Source organism: Mus pahari, chromosome 16 (genome assembly GCF_900095145.1).
Source record: "Mus pahari chromosome 16, PAHARI_EIJ_v1.1, whole genome shotgun sequence".
Lineage (NCBI taxonomy): Eukaryota > Metazoa > Chordata > Mammalia > Rodentia > Muridae > Mus > Mus pahari.
This window is the reverse complement of record NC_034605.1, coordinates 25,106,371-25,112,286: the sequence shown is the minus strand read 5'-3', so window position 1 is coordinate 25,112,286 and position 5,916 is coordinate 25,106,371. Positions and strand designations below refer to the sequence as shown.

Genomic DNA, 5,916 nt, shown 5'->3' with positions numbered 1-5,916 from the left:
TCCCTCATTTCTGCACAAGCTTCCCTTTAGGGGGCATGGGTACCCCATCTGTGTTTCTCCTTCTCACGTCGCCTCCAAGTCACCTCTTGCTTCATAAACTCTCCTGTCTAGTCCACGCATCATGTTCTAAGGAAGGCTAACACGGTTTTGGTTTTATCTCCAGTCTTCCCAGGTGTGGCTCACAGTAGGAGTTCCGAATCACCCCACGGTGTATAAACTTTCTGCTTTGATCGTCCTAGAACTTAGGACAGCTTAGGTCAAGTTTGAATTAAAGTCATTCTGTTTTCTTCCCAATTTCATTTTACACTTGCCTTCATCTCTTCATGTTTGGGTTTGAGAATCGCCGAAGAATGGTACCCTAGTCAAATAGTATGCACCAGCAAAGGGTGGTTTTTTGTTTTTTTTTTCCAGCTAAATTTCCGGGATGCAGGGGTCTCCTGAGCTGGGAATGGACTCGCAGGCCCAGCTTTCATTGTAAATGAAGGGAATTNCAGGGACAGAGTGTGAACTTTTACCTGGATTAGTTAGTGCTGTCCCTAGGGTCTGACTGATTGTAACATTGCTTAGGGCTCTGGAGTCTTCCCAGGATGGTTACTCACTCATTCTGGCTACCTATCCTTGCTTCAGGCCAGAGGATGTGGTGGCCTCTGATTGGCTGCCTGAGGCTGTGGCTGGCTGACCACAGGTTCCAGGATCCAGGTTCTCATTTCTGGGAAACGGAAACTTAGGCCTAGTCTCCCAAACTGGCCATTGGTAGCCTGTGAGCCTGGCTCTGATTGAGTCAGTCCTCTCATTCCCAAATGTGCATCCACTCACGGAGCATATCTTGTCGCAAAGCTAGGAGCGTCTCCGTGGAAGTGAATGATACCTATGTCTCAAAAGCGGTATTGAGTGCCTGTATTTTTTAATTTTGGTTAAGACCTCACCTGGGGGAAGAAAGGCTCCTCCAAGCCACCCAGCCTGACCCCCACCCTAACCCCCACTCTTGGGCAGCCTTCCTGGAGGTCCTCTCTTGGCTGTAGAAGGCTCTATGTATCCTGGAAGAAGTCAAATCTCTGGAAGACACTAACCATGTGTGGTTAAAGTGCAGTGGATTTTTGTTTATTTTGTTTTGTTTCGTTTTATTCCTGGACACAGCAAGGGTGTAGCCTGAAGGCACCTGTCTCCTTCCAGATGCAGGAAGAAGACAAAGCCTGTAGACTCCCTCTTCCTCTTCCGGGTCAGTGCTCCCCACAGTGTGCTCTCAGCAGGAGTCGGAGAGTGGTCCTAGAGANGGCAGGANAACAATCTCTGNNGCCCAGAGCCTCCGCTGAGGGCCCAGNCCCAGTTCTACCACTGGTACAAGTTTGGCTGCCTACCCCACAGCATCAATGTCGATTGGATGGGGGAAATGGATGGACTAGTGTGTTCACATTTGGCTGGTTGTGTCGAAGGAANGCTACAGGGCTTTCCCCATGTGAGTCTGAAATCCACCGCATCTAAGAACCTTTTCCTTTGTCTCCATCAGAGTTTAGCAGCTTGTAATTTTCCCTCCTGCTCANTCTATACATGTACATAAATGTATGCATGTATGTATTTATATGTATCTGTGTATATATGTTTGTATGTATATATATATATATCTAAACTCTATGTGCACATGAATCTATATACATATATATGTATCCTTGTGACACACACACACACACGCACATGCACACACACACACACACACACACACACACATATATATATGTGGGGGTGGGACAGGCTCTCCTTCAAGAGGAGGAAGGTGCTCAGATAGGTGGCCCTACACCTAAGCCTGAACAATCAATATGCAACCATCCTCCAGGCAAGGTAGTTAAATCCTATGTCCTTAGAATTATGAGGTCTGAAGCAGAAGGATCTATGATTTTGAGGACAACCAATGTGACACATTAAAACACTGTCTCAAAAACACAACCAAATAAATAAAACAACCACTATCATGTTCACTACAAATTTTAGAAATACATGGTCACCAAATAGAAGCTCAACAACCTGTGTGACTCTCTGACTGATAACAGAAAGCATTTGACAGGAAAATTTCTCCAGTGTCAAAGGAATGACAAGAAAATGTAGCAATAAAATTCACTATTGATAGCAGAGTTCAAATTAATTTTACATATGCCTTTGTACTGGCTATCAGGGGACGTTTTTATTAGCTCTTTCCTATCATGTTTGGGGTTGGTTGTTGTTGTTGTTGCTGTTGTTGTTGTTGGGGATTGTTGTTTTGTTTTGTTTTGTCAACAATGTCAGTAAGGCGATCTCCCCACCTGGGTGTGTCCGTGGAGTTCTGGCTCCCAAGGTTCTTCTTCACTGTCATCTCCTGTCCTGTCACTTGCTGCTGCTTCTCAGAGCATTTCCAGGAATCTCATTTGGATTTGGAAAGGAGGGTGTATAAAACGGATCTTCTGAGTTATGATTCTATGGATTATTTTAAGGAGGAATTCGCAGCATGTGACCACTGCCTTGAGCTGATCTGACAGGAACTAATGAGCAAGAAGCGAGAGTCTGTGTGGCATAGATTTACAACAAGGCGGAAGTCAGCAACACTCTCACTCCAACTATGAGTAAAAGCAACAAGGTCACCTTCGACTCTAGTGTCTATTCTAGTCTTCCAAAGATACAGGATTAACTTGTTGAAATAAATGCAGCACTTATTCTCTTCCCAAGTAATATTTGCCTGTGTTTGAAATAAGTGAACAGGAGTTTTGCAAGTACTTCAAAAATAAAAAAAGATAAGCAAGAAAATTGTAAAAGCAAAACAAAAACAAGAGAAAACAAAACAAAACAAAGACCACCTCCACAGGAAGGCTTTGACCTTTAGATTGTGGGCCCTGTTTGTTTTTGCTGAGCCACTCTGGGAAAGATTTGGAATAAAAAATTCTGCCACCGAAGTAATCAATCATCCCCTAAGGCCAGCAAACTTGGTTGTTCTCAGTCGTTTGTGTTTGTTTGTCTTGGTTTTTTCTCTTCTTGGTTTTTATTTCTTTTTTATTCCTTATCCCCCTGAGGTTTTTTTTCTCTATCTTCCCTTCCCTCTGTTTCCCTTCTAAGATGGAATCTCAAAGCTGGGTGCATGCCTTGAATCCCAAGCAGATGCAGAAGGACCACTGCCTGTGAAGACGGAGCCACTATTGCCCCATGCTTGGGAGATCTAGGGAAATAGGCAAGCTAGCCTGTGCTACCAGGGTGTGTTATAGAGTAAGTCAATAAATACAAAAATAATACTCATTCATTGGGTGGATATACTTCAAAAGAATCAGGGTAACCAGACTAGTGGCACAGCTGCTAATACTGGGAGTGGGGTTTGAACCCACATAGGCATCTGCCCATTGGATCTTAAGTCCAACACCTTAACCACTCATCCATCCCAGTACTACTCACTGATCATTAGGGATCATTTCAGACCATTCTCTATTCAAGACCATAAACCTATGCTGACTCGTTAAAGATTCCTTGGACTATGATGATTACAATAGTGAAAGATTTTTCTACACATTAAGAAATCATTTTTCATGATTACCTCCAATATTCCAAATAAATTTTTGCTTTTCCTTGATATGGAAAGGAAAGCCACCTGTGTGTGTGGAAGGGGTGCAGTGGGGGGGGGGGCAGGGGAGTTGCATGGGGGTTTTGGAAAGCCTCATTCTCCACAGGACTGGCATTAGAGGAGGGTCCCACCACATGCTTTGTGTACACCAGGTTGTCCTCAGGCTTAGAGAGGTCCCCCTGCTTTTGCTCCTCTAGTGTTGGCACAAGAGTGTGCCAGCAGGCCATGATCAAACCTAGAGCTTTGAGCAAGCTAGGCAAGGACTGTGGTAGGTCATCTCAAAATTGAATTTTTTACTGTCTCCAGGTGTTGGGATGACAGATGTACCATTATGAACAGTTTCTGCTTCTTTGCTTGTTTTGCTTCATTCTGTTTCCTTATGATTCATCTGCTTTTTTTGGGACATGTACTTTCATCTTAAATAGCTACATATTCAGATTTAGCAGAATAGTATTTGACATTTCCTACCCAAGAAATTTATCTCAAGGAAGCCCACCTCTTAATCTGGTTTAAAGAATGTCATCCCAATACGAAATCCGAGTTAAGGAAGATGAGAGTATTTTGCTGTGAGAACAGCAAAACCCTGGAGAAATGGACTGGTGCACATAAAATCCGGGCATTCTCCCTTGCTTCACTAAGGGAACAGGGAATAAAGCTGGAGTTTGAGGGAAGGAATTTTATGACATAGCACATCATCTAAGACCATGGCTTGTAGGGCCTTGTGGCTTAGTTGGTTAAAGCATCTGTCTGGTAAGCAGAGGAGCCTGGGTTTGGGTGCCAGCAGGCGCAGACATCTGAGGACTAGGCTGCAACAGTAGTGGGGACAATGAGTCCCTGTCCACCCATACTTTCAGGTGCAGAGGAAGGGACTCCGAAGATGGGTTGTCTTTTCAAAGAGAAAATATTTATGGCTAGGAAAAATTAAAACTTAAATTAGGGCCTTCTTTGTGTAGAAATTATAAAGGCCTTTACAGCCCTACCTCCTCACCCTATCCAGCCTGTCTTTACCACTTCATTAGTCAGAAATACAACCCCTGTGAAGTGAATATACGCATGCTATATACATGACTGACAACTCACAACACTTGCAGTTAGCAAGCTGGAGTCAATTCAGTTTCAGTTCAAAGGGCACCAGTTCAAGACCGAGAAAGAGCTGAACACATTTCAGTTTGAGGTTAAATATGTGAACACAATGTCTCATGCTAAAAGCAGTCAGTGGCCGAGGAGTCATGGCCACCTCGGTGTGGGGTTCTGTTTCTGTCCTATTTGCCTCTGTGGTCAATAGGATGAGGTCCTCTTCCACACAGGAAGACCATCTTCTTTCCCTGATTAAATGTTAGTCTCATCTAAGGAAGGACACAAAAGCTGCACAGGGAAACCCATGGTGATGTTTGATCAACTATGTGGACCTCTCATTGCCCTGTCAAGAAGACATGTGGTATTAACAGAACAATACTATGCTGAAAGAAAAAAAAAAAAAAAAACAAGATTTGAAAATAAGAAGAAGGTTGAAGAAATGGCTCAGTGGTCAGGAATGCTTACTGCTCCTTGACTCACATTTAGTTCTCAGAACCCACACGATGACACACATCTAACTGCTTGTCACTCCAGTCTCAGGGATCAGAGGCACTCTTTTGGGCCATTTGAGTCCCCGAAGCACATGGTGGACATACATACACTGAGGCACACAAACATATACAGAAATAAAAATAAATGAAAAGTACATTTTACAAAAGAAACAGCAGATGCGGTGGCTTATGTCATCATTTGGGGTACTGAGGCATGCGTTCAAAGTTACACAGCAAAACACTGCCTCCCCCTCACAAAAAAAAAAAACAAAAAAAACAACAACAAAAAACTATTTTACTAACAGAGACACGTAAGAAAGCAATGGAATTTTGTTGCTGTTTTCCATTAGATCAGCAAGTGTAATATGTTTGTAAATTCAGAAGTGGAGTGTTTCCTCATTCCTCTTTCTGTTTGTTTTTATTGGGAGGGGGGGCAGGACTTCATTTTGTTTTGAGATATGGTCTTACTATGTAGCCCTGGCTGGCCTCTAACTCTCAGCAGTCCTCCTGCATAGATTTTCTGTGTGCTGAAATTACAAGCATGCATCCTGTCTTAGTCAGGGTTTCTATTCCTGCACAATCATGACCAAGAAGCAAGTTGGGGAGGAAAGGGTTTATTTGGCTTACACTTCCACATTGCTGTTCATCACCAAGGAAGTCAGGACTGGANCTCAAGCAGGTCAGAAGGCAGGAGCTGATGCAGAAGCCATGGAGGGATGTTCTTTACTGGCTTGCCTCCCCTGCCTTGCTCAGCCTGCAATCTTATAGAATCCA

The 5,916-nt window shown here is 43.5% G+C and overlaps 1 protein-coding gene and 1 non-coding gene across 2 annotated transcripts in view; both read right to left on the bottom strand.

Annotated features, from left to right (window-relative positions):
* Positions 1-5,916, bottom strand: part of LOC110334102 (histone H2B type 1-F/J/L-like) — a 47,551-nt gene that overhangs the window by 34,539 nt on the left and 7,096 nt on the right. The gene's annotated exons all lie outside the window — the stretch shown is intronic.
* On the bottom strand, positions 3,317-3,399 carry Trnal-uaa. The gene has a single exon. It is a non-coding gene; the product is annotated as a tRNA-Leu (tRNA).